Source organism: Podarcis erhardii, assembly GCF_964252035.2.
Source record: "Podarcis erhardii genome assembly, chromosome: 14".
In the NCBI taxonomy this organism is placed as follows: Eukaryota; Metazoa; Chordata; class Lepidosauria; order Squamata; family Lacertidae; genus Podarcis; species Podarcis erhardii.
In genome coordinates, this window is record NC_138503.1 from 23,759,492 (window position 1) to 23,776,922 (window position 17,431).

At 42.1% G+C, this 17,431-nt stretch overlaps 1 long non-coding RNA gene across 9 annotated transcripts in view; it reads left to right on the forward strand.

Moving 5' to 3' along the window:
- LOC309328930 overlaps positions 1-17,431 on the forward strand; it is a 67,890-nt gene that overhangs the window by 20,722 nt on the left and 29,737 nt on the right. For 4 of the 9 annotated variants that reach the window (XR_014150899.1, XR_014150904.1, XR_014150905.1 and 1 more), the window contains one exon: positions 333-2,141. This is a non-coding gene — a long non-coding RNA (uncharacterized lncRNA). Of the gene's footprint in view, positions 1-332; positions 2,142-15,724; positions 15,904-17,431 lie in introns of all 9 variants that reach the window. The other 5 variants (XR_014150900.1, XR_014150902.1, XR_014150901.1 and 2 more) reach the window with 3 other exon arrangements.

Consider the following 17,431-nt stretch of genomic DNA (forward strand, 5'->3'; position numbering starts at 1 on the left):
TTCACGCAAGAAGTCTTGGTCCCAAGTTGTTGAGGCCATTGTATGCTAACAACAAAGCATATGAAGCATATCCTAGTAAGTTGATGTCACAGACAACAAATGGAGGAGGAACTTTCTGGTTCACCTCTCATCACCATGCAGTACAATCTCATGCATAATTACTTTCGGAAATAGATCTAACAGTTTCCTGGGGGGTTTACTTTTGAGTAAGTGTGTTCAGGATTGTATTCTTGGCTACTTCATGATGTGAAGTCTTCTTGTTGATGAAGATAATCTACTTATATAAAACAAATAAGGATGCCAGTTAAAGTTATTTTTCCCATTTATCCTAGGAATTCCTGAGGATGGTTCTAATGGAAAGGCCACGTGACAGTGCCACATGTTTTCTAGAAAAAAGGAAGAAAGCAAGCACAAAGAACTGTTGACAGACTTGCCCAGGGGAGCATTTTCTCCACATGGTATAGAAATCTGCCCCACCTTCATGTGCAGAAGGTAACGTTTGCATAGGTTACACATCTTTGTGTATGTGTGTACGTAGAGGAGAAAGACTGCATGAATCAAATTTGTGGACCATATAGCATATGCAAAGAACACACGAGGCCCATGCAGATGTTCAGAATCCATGGTAATGAAGGCATGGGGAGAAGGGATTGTGCCTTTTGCGCAAGTTCCTGGTGAGCACGTATTTGTCCGAAAGCCTGACTGCTGCACTAAATGCACACAAGCTCTCTCTGAGCAATCAAGAACCTTGCAGAAGGCAGTGCCCTCAGTTGCACATATAGTAGGACATTATGTGGATGCAGGATGTGTGATCCCATCCACCTCACATGCATAAGAACATAAGAAGAGTCTGCTGGACTAATCTAGTCCAGCCAATGACTAGTCTAGTCCAGTATCCTGTTCTCACAGTGGCCTGTGGGAAATCAGCAAGCAGGATCTGACTAGGTGATGTTGGGTTGGTCACTACCTCTCTGCTTAACCTACCTCATAGGGTTGTTGCACAGATGAAAAATAAATGGGAGGGAAGAACCATGTACACCGCTTTGAGCTCATTAAAGGAAATGTGGCATATAACTGTGATTCACAAATAAAAGGAAAAGAGCCTTCAACAATGAGCCCACACATTGCTCATTGGTGTGATGGGTGTTAACACAAGAGTGTCCCTAGTTTCTTAAGTAAAATCCCCATTGAGCACGGAGGGATTTATTTCAGTGTAAACATGTAGTGCATCAGGCTACCTAAGACCAGAAGAAGAGTTCTGCTGGATCAGGCCAAAGCCCATTTAGTCCAACACCCTGTTCTCAAAGCGGCCAGTCAGAAGCCACAATGGGAAAGTCCACAAGCAGGACTGAGGGCAGCCCTCCCATGGTTCTCAACAACTGGTTTTCAGAGGCATACTGCCTCCAACACAGTAGGTAGAATATAGCCTGGAGGCTAGTAACCATTGACAGCCTGAGTGGGAGAGGATATCAAAAGACAGATCAAGGGAAGGAAGAAAAGGAAAGAAGAGAGAAGAAAAGAAAAAGGAAGTCATGGTGTATGTGGGGGGTGTCTTCTTCCAAAGTACTTGACCCACCCAGACAATTTTCCATGTCTAGTTTCCTCTGCTAACAAACTAACAAACTCCAAATGACCCCATTTAAATTCTGAGGGGTCTTTGGCAAAACACACACAGCCATTTTGCGCCCATCTTGTTTGCCCACCATGAGGATCCCAGAGCATAATCCATCTTTAAATATTATGGGTCTAATTTGACTGAGCAATATTTGTTCGCGCGTTGGCAGCTAATGTAAGGAAAACAAAAAAGGGGGAATCCCGGGAGTTGTATAGTTGGGATCTGCGTGGCCGCATTAACCTCGAGTCGCTTCCTGTAGTGGAGTCGGAGCTTAGGACTCAAGTGGCGCTTGACAGATGTGTGTTAAAAATGGATAAACTAGGAAGGGAAGGTTTTGAATTCTCGACACTCATCTTAACCTTACGCTACTAGTAAATCACAGTGTTCCAGAGGCCTCGTTTCAGATATCGCCTTACAATATATTTTGCATCTTTCTCCACCCGCCCTCCACCCACTAAAATGGAGCGTCATGATGAATGGACACAGCAGGGTTTGGTGTGCTGTCTCAGTGATCGCAACTGTACAGGTTAGTGGCTGAATTCCACAATTTAATTTCTCCCAGCTTTTCATTTTAGTCCTGTTTGAAACCAGAAAGAAAAGCCACCCCCACAAAACCAGCATTTTTCTCCCAGCACAGTGTATGAAGGGTGCAATTTCACATTTTAGGAGTTCTTATCAAATTTAAACGGTGCTTTGGATGTAGTCAAAATTAAATGCCCTGAAAGCAGTATATTTTAATTCCCCTGCTTCATATTTCATCATAGGCATTCACTCCTTCTTGGTTGCAGTCCGTCACCTGAAGTGCTGGCCTACCTCACAGTGTTGCTGTTCATAACAAAAACAAGAATAATCATGTACAGCAGAATCTTGTGCATTTTTTACTTACATGCAAGTCTCATTGTGTCCAGTTGGGCTTACTCCCAGATAGTGTTGTATAGTTGCACTATAGACTAGTGTTGCAAATTGTAGGGTGATGGCAATTTAAAACACTGCAACTGTTTCAAAACTGCAGTTGAAAACTGCAGGTGATGCGTTCAGCGGTAAATTCACCCTTTTGCAGCAACCCAGTATCTGATGGCTTCATACTACTACCCCCATATTACAGAGGAGAAGTTGAGAATGAGACAGAATGGTTTGCTACTTAAGGCCTCGCAAATTAGATAATGCCTGTGTGGCACTCAATAATAAGGACTTCTTGACTTACAGCTCTCATTTGAACCCTGGGCACTTCACTCTATGTCTAACCCTCTGCCCATTAGGCCACATTGTTTCAGTTTTAGAAACTTAATGTTTCCCAAGTCTTGTTCAAGTTAGGGAAAAGCGTCGTCACACTTGAGTGGGGAAAAGGCTGGCAGGAGTTGCTAATTAAATGGACAGAGAGAATTAATTATTTCTTTTTTTTTTTTTAAAAAAAGAGTACAATCTAGTTTCCCATTTTCACTTCTAGTGGAACCTTCAGTGAAGGCGTCTCCAAGTCTCCGGTGATGCCCAAGAGTGTTTAGATGGAGGGTCTAGATGGAGACACCTATTGAAATGTGTCTGAAGAAGATTAATAGGACTTGTCAGTGTTGGGAAAAGCGCTGCTTTGCGGTAAATTTCTACCAGGAGAAGATGAATTACCGATGAATGCCGAGTTATCAACCCCATCACTATCATTCGACACTAAATCAAATTGAGTGGTTATCTGCAATCAGAATTCCCCCCTCTACACACACACAGGCAATGCACACCTTTCGACTTAAGCCCTTTAAATATAGAAACACATGGGGCAGAACAATTCTTTCTCTGCCTTGTGCGTGAAGTAAAGGGGAGCTTTTTTAAAATACAGAAGGGGTCCTTTCAGAGATGGATACCCCAGGAAAGGGAAGAGATAGATAGATAGATAGATAGATAGATAGATAGATAGATAGAGAGAGAGAGAGGCCCCCACTCTCTACTGAAATGTATGTGTGTGTGTTTTGCAGATGCATTCTGCATTCTGTAACTGGTCACATCTGCAGCATACCTTTAAAGCACATAACTTTCCCTCAAAGAAGCCTGGGAACTGTAGTTTGTTAAGAATGCTGGGTACTGTATCTCTGTGAGGGGTCAACTGCCATCCCCAGGATTCCCATCACAGAGATACAGTACCCAGCATTCTTAACAAACTACAGTTCCCAGACTTCTTTGAGGGAAAAGTGTGTGTGTATCTATAATATATATATATATTTCAGGGACGCAGGTCATGCTGTGGGTTAAACCACAAAGCCTAGGACTTGCTTATCAGAAGGTCGGCGGTTCGAATCCCTAAGACAGGGTGAGCTCCCATTGTTTGGTCCCTGCTCCTGCCAACCTAGCAGTTCAAAAGCACATCAAAGTGCAAGTAGATAAATAGGTACTGCTCCGGCGGGAAGGTAAATAGCGTGTCCGTGTGCTGCTCTGGTTTGCCAGAAGCAGCTTAGTCATGCTGGCCACATGACCCAGAAGCTGTACGCCGGCTCCCTTGACCAATAAAGCGAGATGAGCACCGCAACCCCAGAGTCGGTCACAACTGGACCTAATGGTCAGGGGTCCCTTTACCTTTACCTATATATATTGCAGATATATGTAACCATTGGCACACCAATGGATCAGTAGCAGCAAATTCATACTGCACACAGCATTCTGTTTTATTAGTTGTTAGTTGCCATCTGGAGGGGCACTATTGTGCTATAGCACAACCACAGCGGAAACCACCACAGAAACTGCATTTGTTGTATATGTTCCTCCTTGGATGTCCTTTTCATGGTGAATTCATGTTGAGTTTTATTTTATTTATAAAAATATGTATATGCTGTTATTCATAAAAAGTATACAAAAATTACACTTAAAAACATATAGTAAAAACTATACAAACAATTAAAAACCAGAAATCAATTAATTATCATGGAAAGATGTATTCTCAATAGCCCTCATAACCCTGACAGAATACAAAAGTTTTTCAGCAGGCATTTAAAAGCTGAAACAGAAGGCTCCTGCTGAATCTCTTTTGGAAGAGTATTCCGCAGTACTGAGTTGATGACACTAAAAGCTTAGTTTCTTCTTGTTGTAAGATGAGCCTTGCCAGCTTGGGGAATGACCAATGATGCTCCTATAGAGAATCTTAGTGACAGGGCTCTGGTGGTCCTTGAGGTACCCTGGACCTAAGTTGTTCAGGGCTTTATAAATCAATATAAGAACCTGGAATCTGGCTCAGTAGAAGACAGGCAGTCAGTGTAGATGCTTTAACGATGGTGTGGCATGCTGTTGACTAAATGTAAGTAAAGGTAAAGGGACCCCTGACCATTAGGTCCAGTCGTGGCCGACTCTGGGGTTGCGGCGCTCATCTCGCTTTATTGGCCAAGGGAGCCGGCATACAGCTTCCAGGTCATGTGGCCAGCATGACTAAGCCGCTTCTGGCGAACCAGAGCAGCGCACGGAAACGCTGTTTACCTTCCCGCCAGAGCGGTACCTATTTATCTACTTGTACTCTGACGTGCTTTCGAATTGCTAGGTTGGCAGCAGCACGGACCGAGCAACGGGAGCTCACCCCGTCGCGGGGATTCGAACCGTCGACCTTCTGATCAGCAAGTCCTAGGCTCTGTAGTTTAACCCACAGCGCCACCTGCGTCCCTACATTGACTAAATGTACCCATCGGCAATTTCGCGGCCACATTCTGCACCAGCATGAGCTTCCAAACCAGACCCAAGTGCAGTCTCACATAGAGGGCATTGCACTAATCCAACATTGAGGTTACCAGCATATGAACTACAGTGGTTAGGCTCTCCCTGAGTCAAGCATTTCTGTAGCTTGTACCTGGAATTTTTTTTGGGATGGACATTCTGCTTTGTTTCCAATTGGTTCATGTCCCATAGCTTCCTGCCGAAATCCTGCAACTTTCCCTACCGCAAACATCCTTTCTCTGTTATTGTTGTTGTCCTGCTGTTGTGGTGCTACATAGCACAAGAGGGACCTTCAAGATGGCAATAATGTGGTAACATTGGGAGCACTGCAGAACAAGTAAGGAAGGTATGATATCTGTACGGTCTGGTATAAATCCACCACGAATGCATGGATTTATCTACCGTTCACTATTGTATCAATAACACGTTGCAGAACACACCTGCAAAAAGACTCCAGTCTGAAGCGGTCGTCTGCCATGACACCTGATTCCAAAAGTAACTGTCTTTGCAAATTCTCCATCAACATCCACATGCCATTTCTGCCCATTTCAGAGAAGAATATGTACTAAAGAGAGCCTTATTGTATCAGAAGGGCGATCCATTTGGTTCAATATTGTTGAGGCTTTGTGAACACTGTATCCAGAAAACACATTCAAAGCACATTCTTTCCCTCAAAGAATTCTGGGCCCTGCACTTTACCCCTTGCAGAGTTACAATGCCCACCAACCCTTAACAAAATACAGCGCTCAGAATTCTCTGAGGGAAACAATGTGTTTCAAAAGTGCCTTAAAGTTATAGTGTGTACGCAAGCTTGAGCATGGAAGCATAAATGGCCAATAGGCATTGATAGACCTCTCCAGTGTCATGAATTTATGTCGGCTCCTTCTTAAAGTTGCCTAAGCCAGTAGCCACGATCAAATCCCACAAGCTAATTGCATGTCGTGTGAAAAAGTACCTTCTTTTTCTCTGCCCTGAATCTACTGCCAGTTAATTTTGTCAGATGACCGCAAATTCTAGGGTAATGAGAGAGGGCAAATGAATTAATCTCTCTCTACAAATCCACAGTTGGTTTAAACTGCTGACAGTATAATACAGCATGATGGCTAAGATTTCATGGCCTCCCTTCTGATAATGCAGCACAGCTGGGCTAGGTAAACAAGTCTGAAAAGACGCTACAGACATAACTAGGCATTGAAGAGGGTGTGCTCATATACCAGCCTATTAAGTAATTTAGGCTGCAATTCTGTACTCAGTTGCCTGGGAGCAAGCCCCATTGAACAAAGTGGGACTTACTTGTGATGAAACATGTGGTAGATTGCACTGCACATCCAGTTAGACAGGTCCTTGTCTCGAGGAGCTTACAATCTATAAGGCTTAACAATAATGGAGGGGAGGGCAAGGTAACACAAGCTCAGAAAGACCTCTGTCTCGAAGTCTAGAAAACTGCTGCCAGTCAATTTAGAACACTGGCAGCCAATGTGGTTGTTGGACTCTAACTCCCATCAGCCCCAGACACTGTGGCTTGTGGTCAGGAATAATGAAAACTGGAGACCCGTCAAATCTGAAGGGCACCAGCAGCCCACTGGCTACTCATGGTGTACAAAATGCCAAGCTAGATGGATCAGTCGTCTGAATTGGTATGTCAGTTTCGTACATTTGTGGACTGGATTTATCTAAGCCTCTTTTAAAGCTATCCTAGCTAGTGGATGGGTTCATATTGACTGAGAAAGATGGGATGCAAATGCTTTCAATAAACAAGCAAACAAATGAATAATGATTTGGGGTGGGGGGAGGATGAGAAGCAACCGGTGCCTTTCTGAGTTGGCTGTTCCTGGCCTAGACATTAGGTGTTGAGATGGGTGAGCCTGTCAATTTCTGTTTATCTCAGTTTCTCCTTTTCCCTATTTGCAATTCTTTTAGGAAAAGTCCTAATGAAAATCAGCCAGCATTTTAGTGCGAATTTTTCCTATTATTAGAGACTTGTATGCAATTCCCTCTAATATATACATCTTTCAATGTGCTTTTCTGTGTTTTAATGCATGGTGTGTGCTACTTCCAGTAATATATACATTTTAATGCACTCTTTCCCATAGTATATGCATATTTGCCCCTGTTATTTGGATAGCGAACTGCATCACATCATTTGAAGAGGTGTGAATTTAAAAGGAGGGCTGTGTTTTGGTTTGCATATTGTTTTGGGACATGCAGCTTAGGTATATTTACTTTTATTTGCAAACTGAACCACATTTCTCCTCTCCCCTAGTTAGGTGCATCAAGCAGGTTAACATTTGACCCTAGATTTTACTGGCTTAAATGTATTCAGCTGTTCCCTTGTCTGCTATTCTCAATTTCTGAATAGCCCAACCAAACTATGATGCACATCTGCCAGGTTCTACAGCTAGATCATGGCTGATTTTTTTATTTTTTGGTAAGGGATTCAATTCTTAGAAAGGACAGTATGTTCCCTCAAAAGGGAAAAGTGATTTATTTCAAAAGCCAGGTTCTTTCAATAGGCCTTTGACAGTTGGGACCGAGAAGTGTACCCAAAAAGTGGAATAATGCACCATTCAGAATTTTAATAGCCTTCAAGAAGCTAGTTCAGGGACAGCACCAGAGAATTACAAAGCATGGGACATGATCCATAAAGTCCATTTGGCGAGCATGATGTGCCAATCTGTATTTATTACAACCACCCTCTGATGCATCTACAACACAAATGGCCAGATTTATATGCTCTAATGGTCCCACAATAAGAAAAACATGTGGTCTTTATCTCCCCTTTCTGCCCTAAAGAATCCCTCCACCTACTTTCTGGGCATTGCCTTGTCTGGGTTTAATCACAGGGGAGCAAAAATGAGCATTATTAAAAAATAAACATATTTTCAGAAGCAATCAAAGGGTTGGAAGATTGATTCAGCATGGAGACAGGACATAATGGGAAGCAGGTTCCCTCTAATGAGGACTACAGGGATGCAAAGGCAGGCCGGCAGAGCCACCCATTTAAAGCGTTAGGGCAATTCTGCTCAGCAGTAGGTTGTTTGCTTGCTATCAGTTTCTCTGTTTAGCGGGGGGCGGGGAACCTGGGTGGAATCTACACACATATAAAAATGCTGTGAAAATGCTTTTTTAAAAAAACGTTTTGAAAAATATATTGAATTTGCCATAGCTCACCATCACCATCTAGTGTCACATTTGTGTATCACACTTGTAAAGGTAAAGGTAAAGGGACCCCTGATCATTAGGTCCAGTTGTGACCGACTCTGGGGTTGCACCACTCATCTCGCTTTATTGGCCGAGGGAGCCGGCGTGCAGCTTCTGGGTCATGTGGCCAGCATGACTAAGCTGCTTCTGGCGAACCAGAGCAGCGCACGGAAACGCCGTTTACCTTCCTGCTGGAGCAGTACCTATTTATCTACTTGCAGTTTGACGTGCTTTCGAACTGCTAGGTTGGCAGGAGCAGGGACCGAGCAACTGGAGCTCATCCCATCACAGGGATTCGAACTGCTGACCTTCTGATCGGCAAGTCCTAGGCTCTGTGGTTTAACCCACAGCACCACCCGCATCCCTTTTGTACCGCACTTTACAACACCCTTAAAACATTTTATTTGCAGTTGTGTAGCTGAGTCCTGGGTGTGGAGAACCTCAGGCTCTGGGGCAAAATTTGGTCCTCAAGAATTCTCCATCTGGTCCTTAGGGCTTTTCATAGACCACATCCTCTCCCTAATCACACACACCATTGCCAACCGCACTTCTGCCTTGCATCCTCCTTGGGTGTTTTTGCTTGGCTGTGTTCTTAGACTCTGATGATGCCTCTTACTTGTCTGAATGGAAAATAGAATGTGTGTAGAAACCAGCCTATTCTTTCATGTCACAAAATGTATATATTCTGATTGATTGTATCAAAGCCTCAGTTTTTTTAAAAAAGAATAAAACAATAAAATTATCAGTAAAGAACAGTTAAGCACAACTATTTAAAACATTCAAAAATGATTAAAATCACCAGTAAGTTGAAAATCAGGTTTAAAAGATAAGTCAACATTCTACATGTCTGAATAGAGAAGGTGCCTTGCCTGATGTGAATAGGCAGGGAGTCCAAAGTATGGGTGATGTTACATTAAGATATCAGTTTCTTACAAGTACAGAATGTGTATTATGTTGCACTTATAAACAGTGCTAGTGTCACAGAATAAAGCAATCGTGGGGGCATATATGTGGGGTTTTTTTGAATTAATTTTTATTAAGTTTTCCATTTTTCCAATATTAAAGCATAACAAATAACATAATTCACAGTTCCGAAATTCCCCCATTTCCCCCATACTTCGCTCAACCTCCCTCTTTGGTTTATTTCAAAATCATATCATTTCCTGCATATTCAGTTTTTCACCCATTTTTTTTTGGTACTTTTACTTGTAGATTATATAATTTTTGCTAATTGTAAATGATTATTCAAAACTTGCTAATGAGTCCAATTCTTTGCATTGATTCTTTATGTAGGCCGAAAATGGTTCCCATTCTTTCTTAAATGATTTTTTTAATCCTTATTTCGAAGTATTTCAGTTAGTTTTGCCATTTCGGCATATTCCATAGGTTTTTCTTGCCATTCTTCCTTGGCTGGTATTTTATCGTTTTCCCATCTTTGTGCCTGTAGCATCCTTGCCGCGGTTGTAGCAAATGTGGGGGCATATATGTGATAAGGCGACCTTGAACTGAGATTACTGAGAAGGTAGGTCTCTGAACTTACAGTACACAGGTAATATCTACATTCATTGCTCTCCTCCTTTTTGCCTCTGGCCCAACCAATGCTAGCAGGTGGCCCAGAAGGGAATGTGGCACTCAGGTTGAAAAGGCCCCCTCACCCCTGCTTTAGCAAAACAATTCATTGTTTACATGCACACACAGCAGACGCAGAGAAGTTGTAGTGCGGATTCACACATGCATTTAAACCACATTTAGGTGTTATAGATCCAACGTAGAGCAACACAGGAATGGAACTGCACGAAGCAGCCACACTCTCTGTTGTCATCTGCAGACACAGGATGTCTACAGGCAGGGGCTCAATGCATATGAAAGCTTCTGTGCTCCCCAGAACCCCAACCATGCTTGGTCCATACAAAGGCTTTCAGCAAATACATGCAACTTCAGGTTTTATGCTATACATGGATTTCTGGGGGCAGGGCTACTCAATGCACTTGGTGCCAAGGGCATGGCTGCTCAGCTCAGCCATCCTCTCCTCCAGTAGTGAACCTGAACAGGACTATATTTTATTCATTTTTAAAATACTTGAACACTGTATACTTGATGACTTCCAATTGAAAGGCGAAGTAGATAGGACCTGTGTATTTAAACTCAGAACTCTAGAGTAGCAACATTCACTTGACTGATCATTTTTTAAACTGAACATCTAAAAATGTGCAATCAGTGCAGATAATAATAATAATAATAATAATAATAATAATAATAATAATAATATTTATACCCCACCTATCTGACTGGGTTTCCCCAGATACTCTGGGTGGCTTCCAACAGATTATTAAAAATACGATAAAACATCAAATATTAAAAACTTCCGTAAACAGGGCTGCCTTCAGATGTCTTCTAAAAGTCAGATAGTTGTTTATTTCCTTGACATTTGATGGGAGGGCATTCCACAGGGTGGGCACCACTACTGAGAAGGCCCTCTGCCTGGTTCCCTGTAACCTCATTTCTTGCAGTTAGGGAATCGCCAGAAGGCCCTTGGAGCCGGACCTCAGTGTCTGGGCTGAACGATGGGAGAAAGCTGCATGACATCAAGCAAGACCATTGATTCATTTCACAGTATCATCTGCACTAACGGGCAGCAGTTGTCCAGGATTTCAAACAGGGGACATTCCCAGTCCTACTTGGAGTTGCTAGGGATTGAACTAGGGACCTTCTGCATGAATCTATCACCAAGCTATGACCCTTCCCCAAAAACCAGGATGCCGTTTTTCCTCTTTTTTAATTTGAAAAAAATATTATTTCTTATACAGGTATTTCCAAAAATGTGTAGATGTCCAGCATGGTCTGCTAAGAAGTATGCACACCCTTCATTTATACCCAGGAAGGAGATACATCTTCTAAAATGATGTCTGATGCTAAAAAACACAAGGCGGAGGTCATATGAAAACAAACCAAGTGAGCGTTGTGCATCCAAACAGCCCTTTTGACTCAGGCCCATATTAGTTGAATTAGCTGACCAATGCATTGATTCATTGACTAAATTTTGCATGATCCATTGATTAAGATTGTTCAACCAGGGGACTGTCTTACAGACTTTCTACCACGACACAGAACACAGGTGGGGGAACCTGTGGCACAGGAGCTACAAATGGTCCTGAGCTCATTTTATGTTGCCCCTAAATGCCTTCTGCAAATGGGGCCAGGATAGTTGGTTAATTCAGTTTGTACCTCAGTTTGGAGCTTGTGTCTCTAAGCACAGTTTCATGTGTGAGACTTGAACTGACTTGTACGTATGCCGACTGGTTTGTCACACAGATGCAAGGCCCACATTGCCTGCATTTAGGGATAGGGGAGAGGTTGGATTTAGTTCTCATTTAAAGGCAAACTTATCTCATTTTTCCTTTCCAAAACATTAAGCACAAGCTGAAACAGAGCTAGCCATCAGAAATCGCAAATCTATGGCTGTTGCAATTGACTTTTCCAGCAAGGCAACATGTACAAAAATGCACACACTTGGTTAATGTATGCATGAAAATGCTTATATTATTAAAAATAACTTATAAAAATTATATTAGGGAAAATGGCATACAAAAATGTGTGTATTAGGGGAAATCCACACTAAAATGCGGATGAATTTTCATGGGGACTTAAAATTCTTTTTTGCATACTGATGTAGAAATGTGGAGAAGTGAAATTGAGACAGAAAAGAATGAGAAACTGAGAGAAACTGAAATTGACAGATTTGACAGTTCCTTCCTAGAATGCAACTTCAGTTTTGTTTGCATCTTCTGTCCTCCTGCAAAACAAACACACCCCACAAGTGCTGTAAGAAAAGTTGTGAGACACATTAGTATCTCACATGAAAAGGGTCTACAGTCCTCCCTTGTGCTTGAAGAATGCACCTCTTTGTCAGGCAGAAACTGGGCACATGTTATTATTGTATTAAGCCAGCCTGATAAAAGCTATCATATAATCTACACCACCCACCTAGCAGGAAAACATGGAAAAATGCAGCAACATTTTAAAGAAACAATTATAATCATGCACACACTGTTGATAAGAAAGGAGACAAAGTTTGAATTTGGGAAGCAGAAACCTCCCCAAAACAAAGTATATCACAGGTACAGCTCACCTGGAAAAGATCACAGTGCCCAGAGGTTTTAACTGGAGTCATAAATTGCCTTAACAAACATACATCATTAGTCATTTCTGATGGGATACTGAAACATAAGATATATTTAATAGGCTGCAATCCTATATTCACTTACTTGGGAGTAGGAATGTCAGAGAATTCTGACAACAAACAGAAATGGCTGATGTTTGCTTATTTGTCCCATATCCAGAATGGAAATAAATCCAGTGAATCTTATATTGTCGTTGCGTTCCGTCCACAAATCATACATGACATTCACATTGCATTTCCATTGCATTGAAATAATGGGGGTGGAATCACATAATGCAAGGGTACCATATTTGTTTCAATGAATTCAGGGACACTTTTCAACTTCAGTAGGAATGATAGGATTTTGTCAGGCGACTGATTTGTAAATCCAGGGACTGTCCCCGGAAAACGGGGACATCTGGTAACCTTATTAATGACAATATGATTTGCACAATTTACATGAATTACATCATTTTGCCACAGCTGACAGCAATAATGTAGTTTTGGGTGGAAGATGAACTGCAGTGGATCAGAAACAGTGCTGCATATGAGAGATAACAGTGCCTCTTTACATCCCTACCTGGCCCACTGAAGTCATTGAGACTTTCTTCTGAACAGACATGTATAGGATTTTGCTGTAAGGCAGTGATAGCCACCAACCTAGATGACTTTAAAAGAGGATTAGACAAATTTTTGGAAGAGGTTATCAATGGCTGCTAGCTGAGATGGTTATGCTCTGCCTCCATGGACAGAGGCAGTAATGCTTCTGAATACCAGTTGCTGGAAATCACAGGAGGGGAGACGGTTATTGTGCTTGGGTCTGGCATGCCAGTTGTGTACAGGCATTTGGTTGGCTCTGTGAGAGCAGGATGCTGGACTAGATAGGTCATCGGCCTAATCCAGCAGCCTTTCCTTGCATTCTTACTTGCAACTCTAAAATTGACTCTGACCAGTTGACTGAAGATTTAAAAGTTGAAGCACTAGTATAAATCTTCCACCTAGTTTTAACTTAGGTCCATATATTGCAGGCATCTTTTCCTTCTTGGGGAACACCAGGTTGAGTGGGCGACATTCTGAATGTGGAAAAATACTCAGAAAGGTTGAAGAAGTCTCTTTCTCTCTACACAGAACGTCTCCACCAGATTGCAACCTATTTATTTAGTTGCTTTAGGTTAAAAAAAGGCATATATATGCCTTTTTTAACCTAAAGCAGCTTGACTGAGTGTCATGAGTTTCACAAATAGATTGGTTCTAAGGACTGTTTAGCAAATTATGGGGAGCAAACCTGCATTTGCTATTGAGGGGTAAACTAGATTCAGGCTTTGGAGATTTGGGATCAGGTTTCATATCTCTAAACTGGATTGGGATCACCATGCTGCAGGAAGGGTTAAACCGTCTCCCTTCCATTTTCTCCAGTGTATTCTATTACTTGACTCACCTGACTCAGGCTGTAATGAGTCTTATTGGGGAGAAACATATGGGTTTATAGATGTGTTCCCTAACAGGGCAAAGTAGCAGGTTTGTGGGGTGTGCTAGCAAAGGGTGATTTGCACTGAGTTAACCCTTGCATTGGGTTAACCATTGCTTTGCAATTCAGTCCCAATCTAATTTGCTCTTTGCTCAACTGCTTCTAAAGGGAATTTAAAGAGATGGGATATATAAGAATGGTTCTCCATGATCATCTCGATTGGCACTGTACCAGTGAAGCCTGGGTTTCTGTCAAGCATATCTATATGAAATGGGTGTTTGTCACATCTGAATGCCACATTTTAAGGAACCGCATTTAAAATAATCTTAAGTGTACACCTTAAATGTGCAATAAGTGAAGCCCTTAATTAAGCGTGAACAATGTCAGATATACATACTGGATATCAAACACTAGTGAGTTTTACACACACACACACACACACACACACACACACACACACACACACATAAGCCCATGTTGCAATTTTCTGATCTGTTCCACCCATCCACAGCCAGGCTCCCCAAGCGAATAAAAGATTTCTTCAAAATCAACACTACATGGGAGCCACAAGAACAAGTTTTCCTTTGTTGTGAATGCTATAGCATTATTTGCTGTAGGTTTTTGTTTTTTTTTTTTTAAAAAATACATTCTAAATTAGGTCTGTGAAGGCATGCTTCATCTTTAATTCATCACTCTCAGCTGAAAGAGATTAGCAATGTCTAGCACGCACCCCCTAGTTTGGTGCTGACCTCATCAAGTATGGCCTGAAATTAATTAGCCTCATTCATTCCAAATGGGGAGAAAAAGGATAATGGAGCAGTATTTTTAAAGATGACCACCACAAATTGCACAGAGTGTGTTTAAAAGTATAACACCCCCTTCTCAAACACATACATTGTTTCAAAACCATCTAAGCTAACAAACTTACTAGTTCTTGCAATGTTATGCTAAAATTAGCAAGAGATCAAGATAGGAGGGCCCGGTTATATTTAGGAAGTTCGTTTACTTGTAACAAATAAGCTGAGAATCAGAGTACCTGGAATAAATGGACCAAGATGCGGTTCTGTTTTGGCTGAACTAAGCACATTAGTGTATGTGCTGTTGGCAGATGAATGTGTATAGAGCTACGTGATGCATCCCTCAGATGTAGTTGGACTACAACTCTCATAATCCCCGAGTCAGACAATTGGTCCATCTATCTCCAGTACTGTCTACACGGACTGGCAGGGGCTCTCCAGGGTTTCAGGCAAGGGACACTCCCTGCCCTACTGGGGGGTGCCAGGGGTTGAACCTTGGACCTTCTGCACGCAAAGCAGATATTCTGCCAGTGAAATAGGGTCCGTTGTTCACCTATTACATCTTTGGAAATTCCTCTACATTCTCACAGGAAATGGTTTTCATGACATGAAACAGCAATTCTAACTTGCAAAGGGCGAAAGGACTGTGTAGGAATTAGCCAGGAATATTGAACAATTGCAAGCATTATCATATGAAGGTGTTATTGAATACTCCTGGGTCTCTCTCCCCCCCATTTTGGTAAAAGGGTGTAGAAAGTCCTCATATTTCTCTCTCTCTCTCTCTCTCTCTCTCTCTGCTGTAGCAAAGCTGTAGAAAATTATCAGCAAGAAATGAAAGCTGTCTCTTCCATCTTTGGTTTAATTAACACAGGTATTCCAATTGAACTCCATTTATCAAGCGATCATGGATTAAACAGTAACTCAGGGCTGACAATGAAAATGTTACCAGGAGGGCGGTGAAGAATAGATTGAAGAAAACCAAGTGAGTGACTTTGCCATTGTGGGCAAGAACGAGCTTGTGTAAATATTAGCTAGGAAACATGGTTCTTTTATTCAGATGGAGGGATTGTTTTGTTTTTGCAGCCCGGAAAAGTTGGTTTGCCAGTCGATGCATCTATTCATTAACACTATGAATTGTGACTGGTTTTGTTTTTTTAAAACCCACCAATCTTTTTAATATACCAGTTTCTCAGCTAAAACCCATAGACTTTTTAGTGGAGTTCCTGAATAGGAAGAGGCAGCAATGCTTTGGAGGCATAGAGGGGAGAAGATTGCTTTTGTGCTCAGCTCCTGGCTTGTGAGTTTCCTACAGGCTTCTGGTTGGCTACTATGACAACAGGTTGTTGAGCTGGGCTCAAAGTCTAGTAAATGGCACAGCCTGAATTTACTGCTATGTGACTGAATTCTACCCAAATATATTGGCAGCCTGGAAGCATCCTTCATCCTTTTGGGTTCTTCCCGCTCCCTAAAGGCATTTTGACACCCACACATTTTGAGGTGTGGTGTAGTGGTTAAGAGCGGTAGACACGTAATCTGGGGAACCAGGTTCGTGTCTCCGCTCCTCCACATGCAGCTGCTGGGTGACCTTGGGCTAGTCACACTTCTCTGAAGTCTCTCAGCCCCAGTCACCTCACGGAGTGCTTCTTGTGGGGGAGGAAGGGAAAGGAGAATGTTAGCCGCTTTGAGACTCCTTTGGGTAGTGATAAAGCGGGTTATCAAATCCAAACTCTTCAACTTCTCTTCTTCTCCTCAGCCTGTTACCTTCCTCTTACAACAGGGATATTATAAGGCATCATTTTCCTTCCACCTGGTATACGTCACATGTAGCAGTGTTTCCATTCTGCTGCATTTCGTCTTCCACTAAAAATGATGTTGTTTTTCTTGTTGGCAAAATCCAGCCATAGGAACTAGTGAGATGAATAGCATATGTTTCAGCATAAGCTGAACTGTAGCAGAATGGAAAAGGTTCTGGTTGTGACAAACACAGGATGGGACAGAAATCATTGCCTCCTTACATCCCTTCTGAGCTTTAGGGAAGGCCTAAGCAGGCCATGTGTGGCCTGCAGACTGCTCACCTGTGAGCTAGACAAAGGATCCCCCTAATAATGAGTAAAGGCATTTCAACAACAACAACGTCAAAGTTAGTAGAAGGAATAAGACCAAAGAGCGTGTTGATGTTGATTGTTCCTCAGTTTACTGGGGTATCCCCTAAGCACACATTGCAGTAAAATAAACACCTGCCAGCCATATAGAGAAGCAAACCAAGCCTTTCCCTTTCTTCCTTCCAGTCGTCTTTTTATAAATATATATAAAGGAAACAGAATCTATAATTGTAGATGCTTATCTGCAACAGCTGTCTCTGAAGGAAAACACTAGAAAAATGGCTGCTGGGATGATGTCGCTGGTGCAGTAGGACACTTAAGGGCCAAAAATGTGTTCTTGATAATTAAAAAAAAAAAAAAAGCAGCAAAATAACATACTCCCCCCTCTGCCCAAATGCATTCCCTGTT